Source organism: Melanotaenia boesemani, chromosome 5 (genome assembly GCF_017639745.1).
Source record: "Melanotaenia boesemani isolate fMelBoe1 chromosome 5, fMelBoe1.pri, whole genome shotgun sequence".
NCBI classification, from domain to species: Eukaryota; Metazoa; Chordata; class Actinopteri; order Atheriniformes; family Melanotaeniidae; genus Melanotaenia; species Melanotaenia boesemani.
In genome coordinates, this window is record NC_055686.1 from 13774619 (window position 1) to 13799673 (window position 25055).

The window sequence follows — 25055 nt, forward strand, 5'->3', positions numbered from 1 at the left end:
GCAGCTGATTGGTCTGCAGAAACTGGCCCCCGCCCACCAATAAAATGATTTGTGTTCTTAAGTTTTCACCTTCATCAATTGGTGATTGCTTAAAAACTGAAGTAAAATAAGTAGTGTAGTGTGGGTGGCGCTGATGCTTGATGACTAATGTGATCCACCTGTGGGGGGAGTGATTGACCACAACGAGGTGTAATGAGAGGGGATAAATGAGAGGTGAGGGAAGAAGGAAGGAGGCTGGAAGCGGGTGCAACAAACTGGAGAGAAGCTTGTTGACAGTTGAGCAGGGGAGCTTCGTCGTGCTGGCTAGGAGGGGAGGCTGGGTGCCTCCTTTAGACAGCTACAGGGACCGGGGGTTAGAGTGTGCCTTGCCTGTGGGCCTAAGCTCACTGTGACATCCTGGTAACAACAGCTGCACGAGACGCCGCCCATCCTGCAGCCGACTTGTCCGACCTGACTTCGGAGTTGATGACGCCTTCCTGTCCTGTGGGGAATCCTAGTATGTAGACCCCACGGAGGGGTCTTGTCAGACCGGGGGAGGATAAGTCTGATTCTTTAAACCATACCTCATTTTTGTGTTTGTTAGTCCATGGGATATCTAAATGATGTACTTAGATTCTTTTGACTCCTTTTAGGATCTATTAATTGACATCGTCTGAGTCGGTGAGCATTCAAAAGAGGCAGCTAAACCGGATGGGCAGCGCTTTGCTTCCCCCTAGTTACCAGAGGGTTGTTTTATTTGTTTGCTTATGGTTGTAGTGGCTCTTTTTGGGGTGGTGTGGGAGTGAATCCCCTAATTTGCAGTGTAATGCTGGCAGAAAGCCTTGTGTGCCGGGCCTCTTTGAGGGTGTGTGACCTGCTTTCCTTTTGTGTGCAGAGTTTGTGTATGGGACGGCAAAGGAGCTGCCTAGCCTGCTGAAGTGTCTCTGCTGATCCGCCAGCCCGGATGTCTTATATTAGATATTGGTTTCGTTATTTCTAAATAAACTTTTGTATTCAGTTATTTTAAGCGGGTTGTGGTGAGTACTCCTTTGCATCTGAAACTGGACCAGATAAACAAAGGTGGTGGCGGAAACATCTAATATCAGAGAAAAATATTAAAGTTTTATTTTCAACACGAGAACTAATCACCACGAGAGCGCATGGAGGCGGAACAACAGAGACAGAAAAATGTGATGCTGGTAGCCTACTAATGGACACTGGGGAAAAAAAGAGTAAATGGGAGCAGACAGAACTTATATAAAAAAAAAAAGAAGGCACTTGAAGAGGAGGCGGGAAAATGCTGGAAAATTTCTGATGATTTCAAATCCTCCACCAGCAATGGTATCCAGTCACCCATGACGTCATATTAGTTAACCATTTAATAAATGACGGATGCAGGGGGGACAGCGTGTTTGGGGGTAAACTTTTATCTGAAGATAACATGATAATCAGTGGTTGAGATTCTCTATGAGCCCTTTCATGTAGCTGTAATGAGCTGGTAGGCTACTATCTCCTGTCTAAACTTCATTCTATTGGAAATGTTGCACTGGTTTGTTTTATTAAACCTCACATCAGCCCAAACACATAACTACAAATGGATATGCTAACCGTTTATATACACTAGCTCATATTTGGGGTTTCCTGGTACAACCTGGATAAAATAAACTAATTAGTTCATTTGTGTTGTATTATACTAACAGGTGGATATTTTAATACTTTGGCTGCTTGGTTATAACAGTCCGTCCACATAAACTGTCCACATCTGTCCCTGTCTAACACACAAGTAGTTGCACAGCTGTGAGGGTGAAGAACATTTCATTAGTCTGGGTTAAATGCTAATGAGGGAACATTTTAACTTAATCATTGTGTCAATGTGATAATCTGAAAGTAAATAATGTGATTGCAGCATTTTATGCTTGTTGGGTAAATGTTTATGTCTGAGGTTTTAGTTAAAACTTCATATGGAGTGTGTGTGGATGTGTTTCTGTTCCCATGGTAATGACATGGCTTATTTTCCTGCATGAAATATTTGGTGGGTCCTGCTGAGCCAAACATATCTCCACAGGTGGGCTGCTGCATGATAAAGTTTGGGAACCCTTCCTAAAGTTGGACAGTCCCTTATCTAAGTTGAGAAGACTTTTTTAATTTTTTTTTTTTTTTTTTACCCTGTCCTGTCCAGCATCCTAACATACAGAAAGGTGGTCTGTGTGCCATATTTTGCTTGACAGATTTGCTCTACCAAGGGAGACATGTTATATACATGGCTGCCCTTGATATTTTTATTATTTTTATTGTAATCTTATTTTCTTTAGTCTTATATGTCAGTGCCGAACCTGACAGGGAGATAGAGGAAGAGAGAGAGAGAAAAAAAAGGGAGAAAAGGACAGGATTAAAATGTGGAAATAACAGTTGTCTATGCTGCCCAGAACATATCACAAAAAAAACAACAACATAAACTACCACAGTACTACATGATACCGAAAGAAAGATAGAATGATGATGATATAAAAAATTACAATAGTCATCAAACGTACCTGCAGATGAACGTACCAACACACAAACATCAGCTACATCTAGTGAGAAGCGGATGGAGAGACGAGCACGTTTGTGAGCATGCACGTGTTAACATGCATGTGTGGCCATGCAACAAGGAGGAAATGTGTACCCGCCAGGGGGCCGCGATCACGCCGCACCCCGAAGCATCAGCGGGGGATGGGGGGAGCCCGAGGCCCCAAAGGCCAAGCAGATCCGAAGAGTACCAAGCCCGGGACAGCCAAAGCAGACAGAGCAGCGGCCCACACGGACCAGAGCAGAGGGGCCCCCAGACCGGAACCCCCGGTGCGACGGGGCAGGGGCACCGGGCAGCCCAGGGCGATGGCGAGCAGGCCTAGCGGGCGCCGGGTGCTGCGGCGCGGGCCGCACAGAGGGCAGGTGCCCCACAGGCCCAAGGGCCACCCTTTCCCCCCAGCAAAGCCCCACCCAGGAACCCGACGGGGCCCGACCGCCCCAGGCAAAACCACCGTGGGCCACGCCAACCCAACACCAAGGCTAGGCACCCCAGGGACAAGAACATGTCAGCAGCCCCCCCCCCCCCCCCCCCCCAAAAAAAACCCTCTTTACCCCAACCCTTACCCATTCACCCCCCCCCCCCCCCCCCCCCCCTCCTCCCTCCTCCCTTGGGGGTAGAGAGGTCCATAAAATCTGCTACTATTGGAGGAAGTTCCAGATCTGTTCGGTTGAAAGGGGAATTTTGTGTGTATTACGGTTTTAGAGCTGTTGATATTCTAAGAATCTGTTGCTGTTAATCCCATATTGTGATGAGAGTGTATTAAAGATAAATGTTTCTGTTATGGATAATATGTTCAAGTATTTAAATCCTTTGTTAATCCATTGGTTAAAGTTAGCATATTTTTGTTTAGTAAAAATATCAGGATTGTTCCAGATGGGTGTGAGTTTACATGGTATTATTGAGGAGTTGGTTTTTTGAGAAATTCCCACCAGGCTGTCAGAGAAGTGCTGATGTAAAGCACTTTTGCTTTTTTATACTTAAGCTGAAAAAAGGAAGATCAGAAATTTCCAAATTGTCACAAAATGTTTGGTTCTATGTCTCTATCCACAGGTCTCTAGTGGACTAGGTTTGAAGCCATTTTAGGACATATTGCAATCTATTAGCTAGGAAAGTAATGTTGAAAGTTAGGGCAAGTCTAATCCTCGCTCTATCTTTCGGCTTCTGTAAAGTTTTTAAACTGGATCCGGGGTGGTTTATTTTCCAGAGAAATCGGGAGATGTGTGATTCTAGCAATTTAAACCAGGTAGAGGGGGTTTCATGGGAATCATAGAAAACAAATAGTTGATTTTGGGTAAGAACCATCATTTTTATGGTGGCAACTCTCCACATGAGTGAATGGGTAGAGAGATTTCCACAGAGCAAGATCGTCTTCTATAGTCTTAAGAAGTGAGTTTGATTAGTGTTGTTAGTTCTGAGAGCTGGATGGGAATATTTAAATCCCGGGTATCTAATGTTACCTGATTTTAAGGTGATGCTGGGTAGATTTGAAAGCTATAGTTGATGGGCAGAACTGTACTCTTAGACCAGTTAACGGAGTAGTCGACAGTGATGAGAATTTATTAATTAGTGAGATTGTGTCAGATAGAGAGGTTTGTGGAGTTCTGGAGGAATAGTAAAACGTCATCAGCATAAAGACGTTATTTTATGAAATATATTTTTGGACTGAATGCCTTTAATAGCTTTATTTTGTCTAATTGATCAGCGGCTAGCGGTTTCAATAAATATAGCAAAAAGTGAGGGAGATAGTGGACAACCTTGTCTGGTGCCCCTTTGTAGATTAAAACTTGGATAGGTTTGGTCATTTGTTCTAACACTTCGCATTAGGAGAACTGTATAAGATTTTAATCCAGTTAATGAAAGATGGGCCAAAGCCGAATCTGTTTAGAGTAGCTAGTAATATTTCCAGTTAACACGATCAAAAGCTTTGCTCTGCATCTAAGAAACTATTATTGTTTCCAGGTTATTGATGTAGAATAATCTATTATATTAATTAATCTCCGCATGTTAACAGAGGAATATCTGCCCTTTATAAAGCCTGTTTGATCAGGGTGTATAATGAGAGGAGTTACTTTCTCTAACCTTCCAGCTAATGCTTTGCAAATTATTTTAAGGTCCGCATTTATCAGTGATATGGGTCTGTAGCTAGATGGTATTGGGGGTCTTACCTGGTTTTAATAGTACAGTAATGGTGGCAGAGTTTATGTTGGGGATAAGTAACCATTTTCCTTTATTGGGTCACTATTTGAAAAATGTTGGGGCCAGTATTGACCCGAATTCTTTATAGAACTCTGCTGGGAAGCCATCCGGACCTGGGCTTTTTTACAGGGCATATGTTTAGGCTTCATGTAGCTCCTCCACTGTGAGGGGGGAATCTAAGGCCGTGACTTGTTCCTGCTGTAAACCTGGAAGATCTATGTTGTTAGAAAATGATGGATATCATTGTCTGATGGATCTAAGTGTGATGTATACAGAGTTTTTATAGAATCTCTAAAGCTGTTGTTTATTGCATCTGGGGCATGCGTAATATTACCTATTGAATCTTTAACAGCCGATATGGTAGATTTTTCCTTATTTATTTTTAACTGGGTAGCTAAAATCTTCAGGATTTATTACTGTGTTCAAATGTCTCCAAGCGTAATCTTTGCACCAGAAATTCTGTTCTCTTGTTGATTATTTCATTTAATTCCAGTCTAGCCTTCCTTATTTGGTTCATCGTTGGTTCATCTGGTGAAGCACTGTAGCGTCCTCTAATGATTTATATTCTTATGTCTAATTCTAATATTTTGAGTTTATCATTCTTTTTTTTTATGTGACGCAAAAGAGATGATTTTGCCTCGCAATTACCGCTTTCCCTGCTTCCCACACAACACATGCTGAGACTCCTGGTTTGTCATTGTTTTCTAAGTATATAGCCCATTCTTTTGTGAAGTAGCTGATAAGTCGGATCTTGTAAGCAACGCTGTATTAAATCTCCAGCTTTTAGTCGGTGTGTGATTCTCGTGTTCCTCAAAGTAAAGGAAACTGGGGCATGGGTCGCTGATAGTGATGGGGTGATTCTGGTCTCTGAAATCTCACTCACCAAAGAGCTGCAACCAGAAAATAATCTAGCCTAGAGTATGAATGGTGAACTGAGGAAAAGAAGGTGTACTCTCTGATATTAGGGTGATAAGACCGCCATATATCGCAAAGTCCAAAATCTTCCACATATTGTTTTAACAGTGTTTGTGGATTGCCATTTTCCGATGATTTACAGTGTTACTAGATCTATCAGCTGAGCATTTTAATTTTGAACGTGAACTTCTGTTGACCACTTCATGTTTTTTAGTAGTAAATAATGCTGTTGGTGAATTAATGTAGCCTACTACCGGTACACTTGCATCTAAATGACATACAGACAAAATAAAACAATCATGATATTTATCTCAACAGAAGATCATTAATATAAGAGTACTGGTTTCACTTTTGTAATTGAATCATTTGATGAGAAGAGAGAAACACTGGACTCGTGATTTGTAGTTTTATGTGAATGTTGGCTAGAATAAGCTTTGAAATGAGCTTTGAGATTAAGAGATTGTGTGTGTGTGTATGTACATTTGCACAAGTGTGAGCATATGCATGCAGTAAATGTGTTGGGGTGGCCTGATTGGTGTATGACTCATGGCCTGACTTTGTGTCCCAGTCCCGTCCTGCCTACAATCTCTAGAAGTCAGAACAGAAACAAGGTATTAAGCCTGGGTCTGTTCCCTCTCGTGGGCTTTTTTACAAACCAACACTGGAGGGCGCTATTGTGTCAGATTTAAGGCAGTCAGTCTTCTTCTGATAAAGCTGGACTTGAGGAAGAAACAGAACTGATGAAGAAACAGAGACACAACATCTGGATGAGAATCAAAACTGTATATTTTCAAATGTAAGAAACAGACAAGATATCTGTAAATATTAAGTTTCTTTTGTTTTTTCTTTTTTGGGGGGGAGTGAATGAATGAAACTATATTTTGTGACAACAAAGGACAACAGGTGCAGTTTGCAAAGAAATGGCCTCTTGATTGAAGTTTTAAATTGATCTTGACATCTTAACAGTTTCCATCATTAGAAAAAGATGTTTTTTTTCATTTTGTTTTATTTTAGCTTTCAGGGTATAATGTTGCCCATAGTTATGTGGGCATCCTGTAGCATCAAGACACCTGATCAGGAAAATCACTGTAGCAGAACTTCACTGAAGCCCCTTAAATCAGAGGGGCTAAGATACTACAGTTAGCATTGCTAGCTTCTAAATATCATTACATTTAGATTTTTTAATATTGTTTAACTCTGTGAGTTCATTGCTCTGAAAATCTATTTTGCATCATTTTCCCTTTTTGCAACTTTTTGCAAGCTTTATAAAAATGCTTTGTGATCCACGTTTACTTCTAATGAATTTGTGCTGCGTGATGAGTGTAAATTTAGTCTCAGTAGCTTAGAGGCTCATAAAAACCAGCTTTGCATTTCAGATTGCTCGTCTAGAGTCTAACCCTGAACTGAGGATACAACACAAGTGCAGCCAAACAAATGTTAGTTCACTTAACAAGTAGCAGCATTTACATGTAGCCACAAGATGACTGTGGGGAAGGCGTGAGGGCTCTGATACCATAATATGCCTCATTTCCTCATACAGTAATGAGATTCACAGTCAAACTTTCTGATTCCAGTCACTGTGCTGACTGTCATGGAGGTTGTGTTTCTTGCAGTGGTGGTGATGTAGCAGAAATGGTTTAATTGGGACGGCCAGTTCAGTAGCCTACTGTAAAGTATTCAAGTGCATTAGTCTGGATGTATTTGAACAAATCGTTACAGAACCGGATTAAAGTGTGAATATTTCAACACACTCCTCCTCTCTATTCAGCCAAACTATGATATAAGGTCTCTGAACTTTAGAGACCATTTATCAGTGCAGGTGTCTCTGAAAGCACATCGTTAACACTCCACAATGGCAAACACACACAATGACATGGACCCAATCAACCACCGAAACCTTCAGCCTTGGTCTCAACTGTAATCTGCACTGTTGTCTTATTTTTAGATTCTATGTTGAATTCAGAAACCCAAGACTTCAGATAAAGAAAACTGTTAAATTAATGGGATTAAAAAAAATATATCATTATTAAAAAAGTGAAGTAAAAATCCTATAAATAAAGAGGTGATGATATTTCTGTTACTTTAGAAGTTATTATACACTGTATGCTGTGATCTGATCTGGGAAACATTAAGACATTCATAACCAGACTGCAGATTTATCTCTTTATTCACTTGCTTAACAGGAGTATATATAATATAGCATTATGTCAGTACTACCAGATTTACCAACCAATAACTGTTCATTTTTATTTTATAATAATGTACAAGGAATCATATTGTTGCATGGAATCAGACACAAATAAAATATAAAAAAGTAAAATATTTAGAACAGGATCACAGGATAGAGACAGATTAACAAATGAATTTAAGACTTTTCTGAAGTTTCAGAAAGTTATTATTTGAGCATAGTAAAAATGTATGTAGCATCAATAGAAACAACAAAGCATATTTTACACAAAATATTTTCCATTAATTTTTATTAAAATGTAATTTTCATCAATTTCCTCATTCTACAATATTTCAAAAATAAAATAAAGAATTTATCATCATCACTTTATAATTTGAGCCTGGAAAACTTGTGAACAGAATTTATTCATAACATCAAACAGTTTAAACCTCAATTTAATGGCATTATTGATTTAATAAACTGTACTACAGTAAAAAACACAAAAACAAAAAAAAAAAAACTGGTAAGTAAATCAAAAAAAAATTTTGTCTTTAAGGCACTCATTAAAACAGAAAAAACAGACAAAATGTAATGTGTGCTGGAAACATCTTTTAACTATATGTCTTATTTCAGGCCTTTTGCAATTTTCTCTTCATATCAGAGTATAAGTAAAGTCAGGCTGAGATAACTAAGGGATAGAAATGAAAAAACACGGAGGGTGTCCACCTCTTCTAGTGTAAAACCTTTCACTTAATGTTAAATGACTCCTTAAGGCTTGCTTCCGCCCTGTTTTGTATAGATATAGTTCCAGCATTTTTGGATCTTGGCAGGCTTTGCACTGTACTCTTTTGCAAAGTCATGGTTGTACTTTGTCATCACATATTTCCAGTAGTACTGATGCCTCAAGGCTAGAATCTGGAGGGATGTTCCAGTCTGGAAAAATTTCTTTGTAATTCTTGTAAGGATGATATTTACCATTTGTGGCACTGCAGCAAAATCTGTTGTCACTGAGCACAGAGGATGTGCAAATGTCAGTGACAAGTTTTCCAGTTGTTGTAAACCTGTAGCTTCCCAGACCCTCTGGTCGATGTAGTGAAGCAAAATGTGAAGTGTGGGCTCCTCCTCCTGCATCATCAGGGAACTTGCAGAGATGGACACTGTTGGCCACAACCAAACCACTCTCTTGAAAAGCTCATTCTGAGGATTCACAGGGAGACCGTTTGGAGTTTTGTTTCAAAGGGGGTATTTTTAACTTCTTCCTGAGAAGTTTCTTCCATGTCCTCCACAGACACTGGGAGCCAATGAGCACAAACTGATCCTGGTCAGCATTGTTCAGGATCATGAAAGCACCAAGAGCATCCTGGGAAATGACCAGTTTATCACCAAGTTCTTTGCAAATTTCTTCAACAAATGTCTTCAAGTCACCACAGTTCTTTTCTTTGGTGTGTTTGATGGCGTCATTTATGCTGTTGAACCTTGACTTAAGATGTTTGTCCTCAAACTTAAACGTTGCAGAGCTGTTTGAAAAATGTTTTTTCACTTGTTGAAGAATTTTCTTTTTTACATAACTCTCATAAGAAAAACAATATCTGCGGAGACCATCAAACTTATCATCTGATAGCAGATCCAGTAAAAGTGAATACTGGAAGGACATTCGTGTGCTGAACTGCTCCATCGTCAGCATTTCATCAATGATATCAGGACCAAGGGAACGGTTGACAAAGTCCTCAACAGCAGGCTTCAGACATTGTTCTGTGAATTCTGCAGCCTTCTTCTGACACTGATCTCGTTGATGAAAAACATCTTGGAAATCATCTCGGTACTTTTCTTTGTTTTCATCCAGACATCTACGAGGATCGTTTACATGTAGAAACTCTAAATGCATTTTCTGAAAGCGTCTGGCTGCAAATCCACAGATGTGCTGTTTTAGAGAAACCTCAAACTCAGTATCTATGTTCTTATCAGGCAATTTTTCCAGACTTTCATCAATGATGTGAAGAATCTCCTGAATGTAAGTGTCATGATAATCACATTTTCGTCCCAGTTTTTCAGTTACAAACTGAGTGCAGGAATCTATGATGCTGTCAGCTATCTTCACAAAATCTTTAAGGGTCAATGTGGTGAATAAAGTTTTTATTTTTTTCCAGGTTCCATCAGCTTTGCATTTGTAAGGTTCCAACCCACAATCTTTGATGTTTTTTTCATACAATAGTTTACGCGCATGGCTCCCCTTTGTTGAAAGATTAGCTATCAGACAGTGGGACACACTGTCGAAGACATCTTTGGGCTTTTGTTCAAAAAAAGACAGTTTCTTCAGTGTTTCATTCCACATCTCATCAAACTCTTTGTCCAGTTCTATTTCTGTCATCTCAAATTTTTTCTTTCGACATTCATCAATTAACTCACACACTGCTTCTCTATTACTGTTGTTGTGATTCTTCTTGATTTCATCCAGTTTCTTTCATTCCCCGTCTGATATCAGCTGCTGCTGTGAGTCTGGTTAATTACAGAGTTTTCTAATCTCGTCGAAGACTCTTTGCACTGTTTGCAAAATCCTCTCTGTATCTTTCAACCAGATAAACATGACCCTCTGTTTGCTGGAAGTATTTCTTCAGATTGTCCAGGAGCTGGTCTCCCATTCAGACAGCACTGATGCAGCTTCACTTTTCAGCTGAGTGAGGAGTTGTGTCATGTCAGACAGTCCAGATTTTGCAGCAAATGTACCAAAATTAGAGATTCTCGTCTCTGCTTTGGTAACCCAGGTGTATGTTTCTTTCTTGAACTCCCACTCCCATTTGTTGAACTCTGTGCAGAGTCTCATGTATGCATCAGCTACGAGGCTGTTTCTGAAGCTGAAGATGAAGTTTTCATGTTTTACTGCATTCCACAGACTAGTCATCCACTCTCTAAACTCCAAGATGTTATTAGCAGATGCTTCACTCTCTCCCAGTAGATGGAGGATGTTTTTCTTGAGCTCATAAACAGCCTCACTGTATCCTGCATTGACTGGTGCCATTGGTGGGTTTCCATTCCAGAGTCCAGGAACGTAGCAGTTCCCAGTGTCTGGATTGTACTCCATCACATCAGTGAAGCTCTTGTTCTTCTCTTTCTTTTCCATTTTAGCTGCTGCCTGGGTCATCTCATTCAGCTGTTGCAAGAGCAGTTTCCTGTCTCTCAGGTTCTTCTCATGGGCTGAAACATCAGAAACGTTCTGGTGAACAAACTGACATTTGGGCTTTTTGCCCACCTCCTTCATCCTGAGGAAAGCATGCACCACTATCTGCAGGATGTCCTTCATTTCTGTTGAATTCTCCATTGCAATATTGATAATGGTGATATCACTCAGCCCCACGACAAGTGTTGCAAGCTCATTGTCATGTTCATGGCTCTTGTCCAGCTGTGCCAGCTCTGGTGACTTTAAGCCCTCAGTGTCGATGATCACCATGAAGTCACAGTTGAGATCTTTTTTGACGTCTTCATTGACTTTGATGAGCAGCATGAAGGCACCTCGAGTGCATCGACCACTGCTGACTGCAAACTGAACTCCAAACATGGTGTTAAGGAGAGTGGACTTTCCTGTGCTCTGAACTCCAAGCACTGTGACGACCTTGATCTTGTTCTTTGGAGACACTAAGTCATTGAGCTGAGAGAGAACATCACTCACCCATCTGAGAGGTATGTTGGAAGCATCTCCATCTACAAGCTCAAGAGGAAATCCATCAAGTAACAGCTGTGCACAGAGTTTGGGCAGATGCTGCAACTGTTTACGTGATAAGTCTGTTTTTGGAAGGGAAACTGAAGCTTCGTAGATCTGACCCATTTCACGGAAGAAGTGTTCAGTTCCCAGTGAGCTGTTGGAAAGTTGTCTGTCAATTTCTTTGATCTCTTCTTTGTTTTCAGAACCTTTACACTTCTCTTTGTACAGCTCCCTGAGTCCAGACAGTTTTCTACAAGACAAGTTATCGAGGTTCATTCGCATCCATTTCAGGAAATAACACCTCTCAGTTCTTGAGCTGGATATGGCACCAATGAAACAAGTCATAGCTGCTGACATGTCATAAGAGTTCTGCTTTTTCCTCAGTTCTTCTCTCTGCACCTGAAGATCACTCTTGTACTGCTCTATGTTTTCAGACCCAACCTTTCTAAGTCGAAATTCTTCCTTCTCTAAGAACGTCAGCTCCTTCCATATTTCTCCTTGCAAGGGAAGCTGATCTTCTTTGTATTTAAGGATGTCCTCAATTTCTTCAGTGATGGCATCTGCTTTTTGCTTTCCAGCCTGGCACTCTGGAGAATCTTCATCAACCAATATTCCCAGTTCATGAGCCACGTCAGCCATCTACTCTACTGACATCTTTATTTGTGGATTTTCAGCTGCATCCACTGTAACTGATTTTTCTCTAACATTGACAAAGGTCGGACTCATTCATGGTCTTTGTGCTTCAAATAAGTTTTTGGTTGGCAAACACAAATCAGTGGCTATTCTCTCCCAAATCTTCTAAACTGAAGTTCTTGCTCTGATATTTGCCAACCAAGACAATTCTGTGCTTTGTAGATTTAGGTGGGTCAGTAGTTGCATCCAAGAGTTCCAAATCATCAAAGAAACACAAACACTTGCTGCAGAGGTCTGGTACATAGAAAGGAGAACTGTGGTTCAAACGAAGCAAGGTCACCATGACGGTTAGCTATAGCAAACTGGCTCAACAAAAATGTCCATGTTCTGGTTTCCACAGGAAGGTACCAGGTAATTTCAGTCAACACACTGGATATTTTTCTTGGACTGTCTCCACACTCCATGTTGTGGTGAACAAAGGTGTCATGGTACTACTGAGAACTGCTCAAGAAGCTTGTTGAGGATCTCTGACTTAGACAAGGAGCATTCACCCAGTCTCACAAAAGAGACCATTGGAAGTTGAGAAGGAACAATTCTTTCTTCAATGAAGCCTTGGATTCTAACAGATGTTTAGGTCTGTACTTTTTCACAATGTCTCTCATGGCCCACAACATGAGTGTACACTGTGTTGTGTCACCGTTGGGAAGTAGCAGAGTACAGAGAATGACACATTGACATTGTTAGTGCCATTTCTTGTTGTACAAAACCATCAGAACACAGAAAGAGAGCAGGGATTATGTCAAGAGGGTTGGAGATATGATCTGAAGTTGGACCCCTGACCAGATTTTTAAGATCTAACTTTTTACTCTCTGATGCATCATCACAGTTGAGTCACACACTGACATATATTTTGCATTCCTAGCTGTCACATTAACCATCATCAGTTTCTTTAGAAAATACCAGGGAATGTCTGATTACACTTTACATCTTCCTTCACTGATGGTCTTCTCTTCAATCTCAAGTATCTTGCTGAGCGACCACTTCTCTCTATAGCACGGTCCCAACCCCAGATCCTCCAGCAGAATCTCCAGGTCTGTCTCTGTGGAAATAAAAATTATTTTCATAAAAATCTTGCCCTTCCAAAGCTGTGACACAAAACTTTATTACTGTATATTAGAATAACATTTCTCTAAAGCCTGACAAAGTCAGTGAAATTTTACAGGATTAGCTGCCACAAGTGGAAAACGTGTGTAAAACATGTTCTTTAACAGGAATTAGCTAACTTTATTACTCGTTTCATCACGGTACACTAGCAGTCAAAAGTATGGGCACAGGTTCCCATTAGATTAAACAGAAACGTGTTTCCAAGTGTACATAATTAGTGAATATTTAAGTCATAATCTGATACAGTAAATTTTTTTTTTTTGTTTGTTTTGTTTTTTTCCCAATACCTATTACAGTACCTATTCTTGGTTCCATCTGTCTTATTACATTAACGGATGTAAAAAAGATACAGAAGATTGGGCCTCAGCAGTACAACAGAGCAGATATTTGCATGATATTTTGGTAAGTGAGGTATCCAAGTAGAGGTATTTTAAAAGGCACACATAGGTTTTACCATAATAGGCTTTTGGGGGCCTTGAAACTGGACTCAGCACAGATGTCATATGTAAACATGTGTGTTTCTACAGAATTGGTCAAGTTAGGACTTAAGGAATGTCTTTGTTTGAAAGGCTCAGGGTTCTCTGCTAAATCATCATTACTTTGTTTTCTCCTCCGCATCACTGGCGAGATGGAGAAAAGGGGGGCTATAAATAAGTAATAATTGAGAAGCAGATAAGAAGTGTTTGTTTGAAGTGAAGTGAATGGTTTGAGAGTGTAGAAGTGGTATATGGGCATTTATGAGAAATTATGTGAGTTGGAATGGGGGCCCGGTGTTCTTTGAATTGTAAGACATAAAAGTAATAAGTTGTCCTGTGTATCAGTTCCACCTCCAATAAAAGCGGAATTAGTGTTGTAAATTTAAAAGTAACAGTGGAATCCAGGCCTGTGGTAAAAAAATTTATAGACAAAAAGATAGGATTTATGAGAAACAGATGTTTTTGTGTTAAATAAGAGGCAAAAGGGAAATAGTTAAGAGGCAGAAAAAAGAGAGCGAATTAGTGACTGCAGTTAAATTGCCAGCTGAGACCTGTGTCTCTGCTTGTGTGGTGTGAAACAGCTGTGTGTGTGCTGGGGCCGTGGTGTGTGCATGAATGTGCTGGGTGTTAAATGTCTGTTTGTGTGTGAATCTGAGCAGAATAAAGATTTAAATGTTTGTGTGTCTTCTTTCCATAATTTGTCTTTGTTGAAGGGTTGTTTTGGTAAGTAACAAAGTTAAATTCAATAAACCTTCGTAAAAAATGAGCCTTTTCTGAGAAACTTCTTCTAAATTTTAATTGTAATAATAAGCTTTCTGTGATCTTGCAGAAAAGACTAGTGATTTGGCAACTAAAGTAATAAGTAATTCCTCAGAAGGACTTTTTCTATGTATAGGTGCCCTGCAGTGGCTAAAATTAGTAGTTAATATTATTTTTTGGGCTTTCCCTTTTTGGACATTTATTTTGGACTTCAAAGGAAACTCCTTTATTATTTGATATGAACCACTGCAGGTTTTAATGAGGTTGTCTCTTTGACATCACAAGAGTAAGTCTGTCTTTGATTTGAATGACGGACAGGGAAGGAACTTTATTTCATCTGGTCACAAAACATGCACATATCACTCACCTCATCTGTGCTGATATATAAACAATAGGGACAGAATTTGTCTGTGTCCGTATATCTGGTTTGGCTGCGTGAAAGGAATGTTGCATGATTCATTTTTAGTAGGTAAAATCTGAAGAGAAGGTATTCTTATATTATCACCAAATGTAGACATTTTTAAATTCAGGTTAAAAACATTTCTTTTCTCATGCGCCTATGCATGAAATCTGCATGGAAACTTTTTAACTTATCTTGCTTTTAATCATTGTAATGTAATTTATTATTTTATTGTGATTATGTGTTGATGCCTTTTTAATCTTTTTTATTATTATCATTATTATTATTATTAATGCACTTGTATTGCTTTCTGCACCCTGCTGAAATGTTTTATGTAAAGCACTTTGAATTGTCTTGTACATGAAACGTGCTATACAAATAAATTTGCCGTGCCTTGCCTATTGGATTGTCGAAGGGAGCATCCAGCAAGTTATCTTACAAGAGCGCTCTGTTGGGGGAATTTGATGAGATGAAGCTGATTCTCTGCTTTCCATGGTTGCTTAGACCCAATTTTACTCTCCATTATTCATTGTAGGTGTTTTCTTTTAGTCATTGCTAGTAATATTCTATGGCTTATTGATATGATAATGTATTAATTTTATATAAGGATTTAGATTGTTGATCAATGATGTAGGAGATTATATGTGGCAAGATTCTAGTTTTGCTTTTTAACTCATTATAGATCACTTTACTTGTCTTTAAGAGGTGGCTGTTATTTTTATGAGGGGGTTTTCACATTTACAAGTTCAGCTGTGACTGGTTGTTCTAAAAGTCTGCCTGGCTTTGGGTTTGTTTACACAGATGTAGGCTTGACAGGGCAAAAAGCTATTGATGGTTGACCTCTGGCCTCTTCTTGTGATTGAGGAAGGTGCTTCCCTTAGTGCCCTCTCCTCTCTCTCTCTGTCTTAGGAGCAGAGAAAAAGTTAATTTGTTTGTTTTTTTCATTTTCTTGGTTTTAGAATTTCATTATGAGAGAGCTGTTTGGGGATGTGGTCCCATCTTTACCTGCATATTATGCAGAAAAGAGCGTGACTATTGTTTTGAATCCAATTAAGATCAGAATCCGATATTGTGCACATTTGATTCAACCTCCTTAAAGTTTGAGACATCAGCAATTTAATGGAATAGTATTTATATGGTAGCAATTTCTGATGAGGTTAAGGCCATTTCCAAGACATCGATTTCTGACAAGATCATAAAAAATAGCACCCTTTCATATCACCTTTAAAATATATATTTCGTGTTGGGTAAATCCCTCTGACACCAGCGTAGCATACCACTATAGAATTCCTTCCATGCAGTTTATAAGGAATCTACAAAAGGAAACAGCAGAACTGAAGATGGTTTCAGCAGCTGGGAGACAGGTTTCAAATTCGATGGTTCTGAAGTCATGAGCCGTGCATCTTCAGGAGAAAATGTGGATCTAAGGGGCAGAAGCTATCTCTATGCTTATAAGTATAGTGTGCTCACATCTCAATAGATGAGAAGTGATCAACAGATTACATTTGTATTATTCATTTAATCTAATTCTGATTATTGTTATATAATGCATTAACTATAATATGTTCGAAGCTGCATATTTGACCAGAAGTTTAGAAAGTCATCATTGTGAAGATTTAGTAGAGTTCATTTCTGGTTTAATAATTATTTGAAGCCTTTGAAGGTTATTTTTGATTACCTATTGTATTAAGATCTTATCATTCTTTAAATAGTTCTACTATTAAACCACTGCTAAATTTGTTGCTTTTCTTAAGGAATAAATTGAGGTGGAGTGATTATTTATATAAAATAAATAAATAAAAAAGAAGGGAAAATGTGTGATCGTTGAATGAGGGATACCTCAATTTAGTTAATTTGGTCTAATTATATTTGTGTTATAAATGATCTTTCTTTCTTTTCATGATAATATACCTAGGGAAATACATCCTTATCATACTTTTGTAATTTTCCCTTCTTATTTTTTTTAGGCCAATGAAGCCTAGAGTTGGTTGATTGTAAAAACAAAAAGGGAGAGAGGAAGCTGTTCCCTCCATTTGGCCTTCAGTAATCTTTGTGTTGTTACATTTGTTTGGTAAACTGTCTATTACTGATGAAGGTTTAAGTTAGTTTGTAACATACTGAATTTTTGTTTGTTTTTTATTTTATTTAGATCAAGAGCTGGAGTAGAGGGGACCTGAGTTGAATTGACACAGGCCCTTCAAGGCCCCAAGCGTTTTCAGCTGCCACTGCCTCTATGAACTGGAGGCTCGGATGACACACAGGAGGTGTGACATCTGAATCCAGTCTGCTCAAGGTTTGTGCAGTTTTATCCACAAACATCTTTATACCTGCTTTTATATATTAATGCATAGTTATTCGAACACATAAAAATAATATTTTTTGTTTTTCTTATTTTTGTTGTAAGTTTAAGTGAACATAACTCATTTATTGTGCATACACATGTGAGAAGACACATCAGAGATTGCATAGTATGTTTACTTGGACAGAAAAGCTTGGCAACTGACCAACATTTATCCATTTGAAGCAATAAATCATTGAAGGTTAAATGAAGTATTGAAAGAGTGTTTTGTTGACATTTCATCTTTGATGTGATTCTGTTTTTATACTAATAGTTAATAGCTTTTGGTTTCCTCTGAGGTTGGTCAATTTGTTTTGCAGGTTTGTTAAAATGAAATAAATAAATTAATTAAATATTTTAAAAAACTGAAAGTGGATTCCAGCATCTTCAAAATAAAGATTGGAACTTTTGTGTAATCCTGACTGAATAAAACACTTCGAGGATTTTTCTCCTTACAGACAAACAGTCCCTCTCACCCCCAAAGGAAGGATCTGACTGGTAAAAGTCCAGGATTCAGATTTATGACTTGGTTTTCAGCTCCACAGCTCAAGAAGGTCAGCTCTCCAACCTGTGATGGGGGGAGTACTTTGTTTAAATTATATCAAAGATCTGGGAAATTCCTAAACTTTAATCTTCTGCAACTCAAATCTGACTTATAACCAGCTAAAAATGTCTTATGGATCCCAGATGTAACTCATCATGAGGACGTTGTCTTTTGAAGCCATTAAAGTTTCTTCAACTGATAAGCAACCCCTGTTTTTCAGGCAATCTTAACTAAAAAATAAAAAAATATATATATATATATATATATATATATATATATATATATATATATATATATATATATACACATATGGATTTTATCTGGATACCATGCATATAATTATCATTTTGGTGTATAAGTTTTAATCAACAAGCTTGATCTAGTGTCATCACACTAACACTTTTTAACTTAGAAAAAGAGTTTAGTCTGTCTTCAACCTCCCCTGGAGTTGTACCTGAATCTACTTCAGAAATCGCTCTTCTCTTTCAGAGGTCCTAGAGACATGGATTTCTTAGGACACTTTGTCTGAACGCAAAGAGAGAAGGAGAGATGATGCTGGAGACATTAAGTTTGCCGTGATGTGAAGAACATCATTACAGATACTAAATTTTGGACCTGCATTCAAGATGCATGATTGTTTTGTTCCCTTTTTTGAAATGATTAACTCTGTTTAGTTATTCCTTTTCAGCGGATACTTCTCTTTTCTTTAGCTATGTTTTTTATCTTTTGGATTTTCAATATTGATCCTAGATTTAGATTTTTTTATTTGGTTAACTGGTTAACGCAGGCTGACCAAAGCTCAGAACCATTTCTACAGTTTCTTTTTTAACTATCCAAAGCTGGACTTTTTATCTTCACTGACACCACCAGCCGAGCGCGGGAGAGTCTGCATCAGCAGAGCTGCCTGATCCAAATCTTCGGACCACCACTTGACAAATCTTCTGGTCTTCTTGGAGTCGTTCTTCTCTAGGTACTCCTCCTCCCACTAGGTGATGGCTGCATCCAGCCAATCCATGCCTGGGGTTGTCTATAAAAGGACTGAGGAGCTGCACGTCTGGGCCTTTCAGCCACTTGCCATTTGTACTTTGTGTCTGTTTAAGGTTTCAGGTTTTAAGGTTTCTGTTTCAGGTTTAATTGCCTGGTGGTAGGATTTATCTTTAGTTTTCCAGATTGGCATGTAGGGGAGAGTTGCATTTTGTTTGCCTTGTGGGTTCTTTTTCCTCCTGTTTATGTTGAGTCAGGGTAGGTAAGAAGTAGGCTTGTATTATTTTGTTTTTTGAAGGGAGGCAAGTTGTTCTTTTCATTTTCAGGTAGAGGGTTTTTTTGTGTGTGTGTGTGTGTGTGTGTGTTGGCCTTGGCTGTCTCTGACACTTACTGGAGTTGTGTTACTCCCTTCTTCCCCTAGACCTGATTTAGGGATGTAACAGTGCACCAAATGTATAATTCCTTTAATAATGGTTTAATGTCACTGCTTAACTGTGTGTTTAAGTAGCCTAGCCTTTGTAGTTACTAACGACAAATGATAGACTAGTCTAAATCTGTGTTTTGAAGTGGGCAGGTCAGTGCCCATACCCTAACCCAATAGAGATGCTGTGACCTGAAAAAGTCACACACTAAACACATCCAGAGAATATGACCAAACTAAAACAGTTCTGTCTGGAAAAATGGCCTAAAGGTTATTGAACATTACGCAGATCTGATCAAGTGCCTACTGTAACAAGGAATTTTTTTTTTTTGCCCTTGTTGCTCTGGGATTTGTCTAATAATTGACTGTTCAGAGTGTTGAGACAGCATTGTTGTTGGTGCAAATTACATGAACTTGTACTGAACCATTAGAAGTGTCTTGCCAGACAGAATGTTATTTACCTGAAGTGCAACATAAAGGTCAGAAATCTGGTAAATGTTCAACCTCAAATATCTAAAACTTTAATGTTTTGCCTTGTTAGCTGCCTGCCGATAAGCTCACAATAACAAGCAGGGTATAGGAATTCAAAACAAATAAAAGATATGGAAACATCTATTTGGATGGGGTATAAATAAATATAGGTTACAACATACCCCTTCAAATACTTACACAGGACAGGAATTGATGAATTCAGTTCTGCGCAGTGGGTTCTCACTTAATTTGTTTCTGTTCTATTCCTTCTTATTGTTTTAATTATATGTGTTGTTGCTCTAAAAGGCATCTTTAAATGTAATGTATAATTTTATTATTATTATTATTATTATTATTATTATTATTAATAATAATAATAATAATAATAATAATATTTGTAAGGGTTTGGGTGGCCTTGGATAACATAAGGGGGTACGCACAGGTGACATGAGGAAAGGTAGGACACCTTCCAATAAGTACTTGTACTGTGTCTTTGAATGAAACAAATCCAAATTGTGCCTCATATTTATCTAATGTGTAATAACTTGTAGGCTGCAATACATTTTGTGTTGCTTTTGATGAAGCAGCCAAACATTAGCCTGTCCAGGTTTTGTAAAGATTAGCCTAATTGCAATATGAAATAGCACGGCTGTTTGAAATAATTTTGTGTTAATAACGAAGGACTTATTACTGGGAGCATTGCATGTGAGACCTGTCCCATTCCTTTAAGACTGGAGGCAGGTTTACAAGCTGCAGTAGCTTCACGGGTGGCTCCTGCAATTGTTATGGTCATGTTGTATGGTCACATTTTCCGGTGCAGCCCAGGCGCAGTCTGAAGGCGGACAGAATCTCTAACTGGCATGCCATACTCCAGGACTACAATCCCTTGCTTCCAGATGGGTTGTATAGCATATAGCCAAAGTTGAACAAGCTCAGTGTAATGCTTGGGTCCCCTAGCCAGAAAGGGTTTTCCGAGGGCCTACCAACTCTCTACAGAGCATTGACTATGTGAAGAGATTAAAGTGAGAGTGATCGACTGAATCAGAACTCTCTCATAAGGGTACACCTCTCGGCTTGCTGCAGTGGTGCATCTTACAAGAGGAGAGAGTGGGTTTTATCAAAATGTAGAGAGGTTATCCATGTGGTACTGACGAAGCAAAGATAGAAGAAAAAAAAAGGGAAAGAAGACACCAAGGCAATGGTAAGTTGTTCAGATAAAACTGAAGCTAATTTAGCTCAGAACAGCTCAGTCTGTCCTCTTGTTTAGTGGCTGTCACAAGGCTGAAAATTAAAGTCGGGTTGAGAAGACAGTGCCTGTATACAATAACTTGACATCTGTCCGTTGCTCCTTACAAATGCATCTGGACAATCTGTACCATTTTCCTTCATTCCTTTAATTTTTAAATATCAGGCAGTTTAATAGATGGCTCCCTCACCAGCTGCTTTCTCTTTTTTTCTTTACATTAGGTTTTAAAACAAGTAATGCATGCATACATTATATTATTAATGGAGGCTATTTAGCCTTATTGTGCTGTAAATTGTCATTTTTACAAATGTTAAATTATTTATATATGGTTTCATATTTTTTTATATAAATATATTTGCTGATTTAATGTCTTACTCTTTACCAGATTTAATGTGGCACTCCTATCATTAGTAACACAACGCAAACAGTGACCCCTGTCTCTGCTGCTGCAGTGGCCCTGTTGTTATCTATGTTGAACAGCAGGGGGCGCAGTTTCAGCAGTGGAAAAGAGCAACAAGAAATAAAAGGAGCCAAATTAAAACATCTTTTTCTTTTATCTTTACCACAGTGTTCCTTTGTCATATTCTAGAGATTCAAGTTAACACTCATGAAAAACTATACAAACTTGGTCATTATCTTAGTTACTTTATATTTTCTATATTTTTATTTATTTATTATTTTTTTTATTTATTTGCTTTTTTACTTACTTGTCTTGGCAGTTATTTCAGCTGGTGTGCTTCTTGCTCCATTTTTCAGCTGTACAGAAACATTGAGGGAGTAACACACCCCTGGTCTCAGGTTACTAAACGTCACACAGTTTGCGTCTGTCGTCAACTCCTCCACAGTTTCTCCCTCGGTGCAACATGTTACAATGAAAGTTTCCACTTCAGCAGCAGGAGAGTCCCACTGCAGAGACAGAGACTCTCGGCTGATATTAGAGACTGTCACTTCAACTGGAGGAAGAGGTTCTGTTAGACAAAAGTAGAAAAGGGTTCAGTCAGTAAAGAGTTATGAAACAGGTATTTTACAGTCAATATCAAATCTAAAAGAAAACACAAAGAGAAATTTGTGTTTCCCTTTGTTAATAATAAACCAACATCTGTTTTGACAAATCCAATTATGCAGCTGTGCTCATAAATGAAGCTCTATCAGTCTAAGTATTAGATTTTTATGTCAAAATTACCTGTAAATACAAATACAGATGCAGCTTCACTTTGATGTCCACTTTCTGTGATCCTTGTGATGTTTAAAAGATACTCAGTCCCAGGTTTCAGTCCCTCAATGTCTACCGTGCTGCAGTCTTCAGAGACATGAGAGTCTCCTTCTTCACGGCAAAATTCGGGGAAGTGATCCGGTGCATCAAAAAACTCCTGGATAAATTATAAAAATGTTAAACCACAAGGAGATTCTTAATTCACAAAATATGCTACATACACTAAAGCTCAAAAGTTTGGGGTCACCCAAAAATGTCATGTTTTTCCATGAAAACTTACATTTTATTAAACAAATGGGTTGCAAAATCAATAGAAAATATAGTCAAAACATTGACAAGGTTAGAAATTATGATCTGTACTTGAAATAATAATTTTGTCCTTCAAACTTTGCTTTTATCAGAGAATTCTCCATTTGCAGCAATTACAGCCTTGCAGACCTTTGGCATTCTAGCTGTCAGTTTATTGAGGTAATCTGAGGAAATTTCACCCCATGCTTCCTGAAGGACCTCCCACAAGTCAGATTGGCTTGATGGACATTTCTTCCGCACCGTGCAGTGAAGCTGTTCCCACAGCAGCTCAATAGGGTTGAGATCTGGTGACTGTGCTGGCCGCGACATTATAGACAGAATACCCGCTGACTGCTTCTTCCCTAAATAGTTCTTGCATAGTCTAGAGCTATGCTTTGGGTCATTTTCTGTTGTAGGACAAAACTGGCTCCAATCAAGCGCTGTCCACAGGGTATGGCATGGCATTTCAAAATGGAGTGATAGCCATCCTTATTCAGTATCCCTTTTACCCTGTACAAATCTCCCACTTCACCAGCACCAAAGCATCCCCAGATCATCACATTTCCTCCACCATGCTTGACAGATGGCGTCAAGCTGCTCCAGCATCTTTTCATTTGTTCTGCGTCTCACAAATGTTCTTCTTTGTGATCCAAACACCTCAAACTTAGATTCATCTGTCCATAAGACCTTTTTCCAGTCTTCCTCTGTCCAGTGTTTGTGTTCCTTTGCCCATCTTAATCTGTTCCTTTTGTTGGCTAGTCTCAGATATGGCTTTTTCCTTGCTACTCTGCCTAGAAGGCCAGCATCCTGGAGCTGCCTCTTCACTGTTGACGTAGAGACAGGTGTTTTGCGGGTACCATTTAATGAAGCAGTCATTCGAGGACCTGTGAGGCGTTTGTTTCTCAAACTAGAGACTCTGATGTACTTGTCCTCTTGCTCAGTTGTGCACCGGGGCCTCCCACTTCTCCTCCTATTGTGGTTAGAACCAGTTTGTGCTGTTCTTCGAAGGGAGTAGTACACACCATTGTATGAAAGCTTGAGTTTCTTGGCTATTTCTCTCATGGAATAGCCTTCATTTCTCAGAACAAGAATAGACTGACGAGTTTCAGTAGAAAGTTCTTTTCTTCTGGCCATTTTGAGACTATAATTGAACACAAATGCTGAAGCTCCAGATACTGAACTAGCCAAAGGATGACCAATTTTTTTTTTTTTTTTTGCCTCTTTAATCAGTACAACAGTTTTCAGCTGTGCTAACATGATCGCACAAGGCTTTTCAAATGATCAATTAGCCTTTTAACATGATAAACTTGGATTAGCTAACAGAATATGCCATTGGAACACAGGAGTGACGGTTGCTGAAAATGGGACTTACATGGGACACCTATGTAGATATCTCAATAAAAAAAAAACACCTGTTTCCAGCAAAAACAGTAACAATGTCTAGATTGTATTTCTGGTTAATTTCATGTCATATTAATTGAAGAAAATGCTGCTTTTTATTTAAAAATCACAACATTTCTAAGTGACCCCAAACTTTTGAGCGGTAGTAGTGTCATATTGTGTTGTTTTCACACACCATTTTATGACATAAGTCATTTGACCTGGTAAAATAAAGGTAAAATAAAATACTTTTCTAACCTCATCTGCCTCCATGATATCCATTGCTGTGGATGCACTCTCAGTCATTCTTTCACACTCTGCCAAACGCCATCTGAGCAAAGGTAACAAAAAAAAAAAAAAAAAAGTAAACCCTACATGATAATATTGCCACAATACAGATGTGTTGTATTGTATGGAGGCCAGCCTGATAGAAACAAAGGCCAAAATATACAAGTTATACACACATAAAGAAATCAAGACTTACCTTTCATGAAATCCACATCTCGTTTTTGTCCTCCAAGATTAATTTTAACTGTGTAGAATTTGTTGTCTCAAGTAGAAGCTGAGTCTGAGTACACAGTCCAACACTTCCTTGCAAATGTCACTGAAATATTTCAGCCTCTCCTTTTATCCTGATGGGTGCAGACACTTTCAGTTTCTCTTACCAGGAATAGTACTGGAAAACAAAACTTAACTACCCATTTGCATATACTTAAAAAGTGTATGGTCTATGTGACTTTTCCAATAGACTACAGATTAAATTAAATACAGAAATGTACAAAGTCAAGCCTAATTTACTAACATAGAATTTTATAAAAGCTTTGACAAATACAGACTTTGGAAATGAACATAGTGGATTAAAGATTAAAAAAAATCCTTTCACAGAAATAACCATTAACTTACCATTGACAGAAAGGCTTATGTATGTTTGCTGTCCTTATTTAAAAAAATTAGCTGACAAAAGAAATGAAGATGGTATACTGTACACTGGACTTTTAATACTGGGATATTGTTAAAACTAATTCATTTGGCCATTGATATTTATTGTAGTAGAGAATCCTAATTTTGTGTCATACCCTATTTGTTTAGACGACACTTCCTATTCTAATTTTTGAATAGATTATTTATTGTGTTTGTTTTCATCAGGGAAACATCTTGTGGCTCTGACTCCATCAGATGTGGCTGTGGAGCTCTACGCTGGCTTAACCCACAAGA

The 25055-nt window shown here is 38.6% G+C and overlaps 1 pseudogene; it reads right to left on the reverse strand.

Moving 5' to 3' along the window:
* Positions 1–7945: 7945 nt before the first annotated feature.
* On the reverse strand, positions 7946–24432 carry LOC121639466 (annotated as a pseudogene).
* Between the last annotated feature and the right edge of the window lie 623 nt (positions 24433–25055).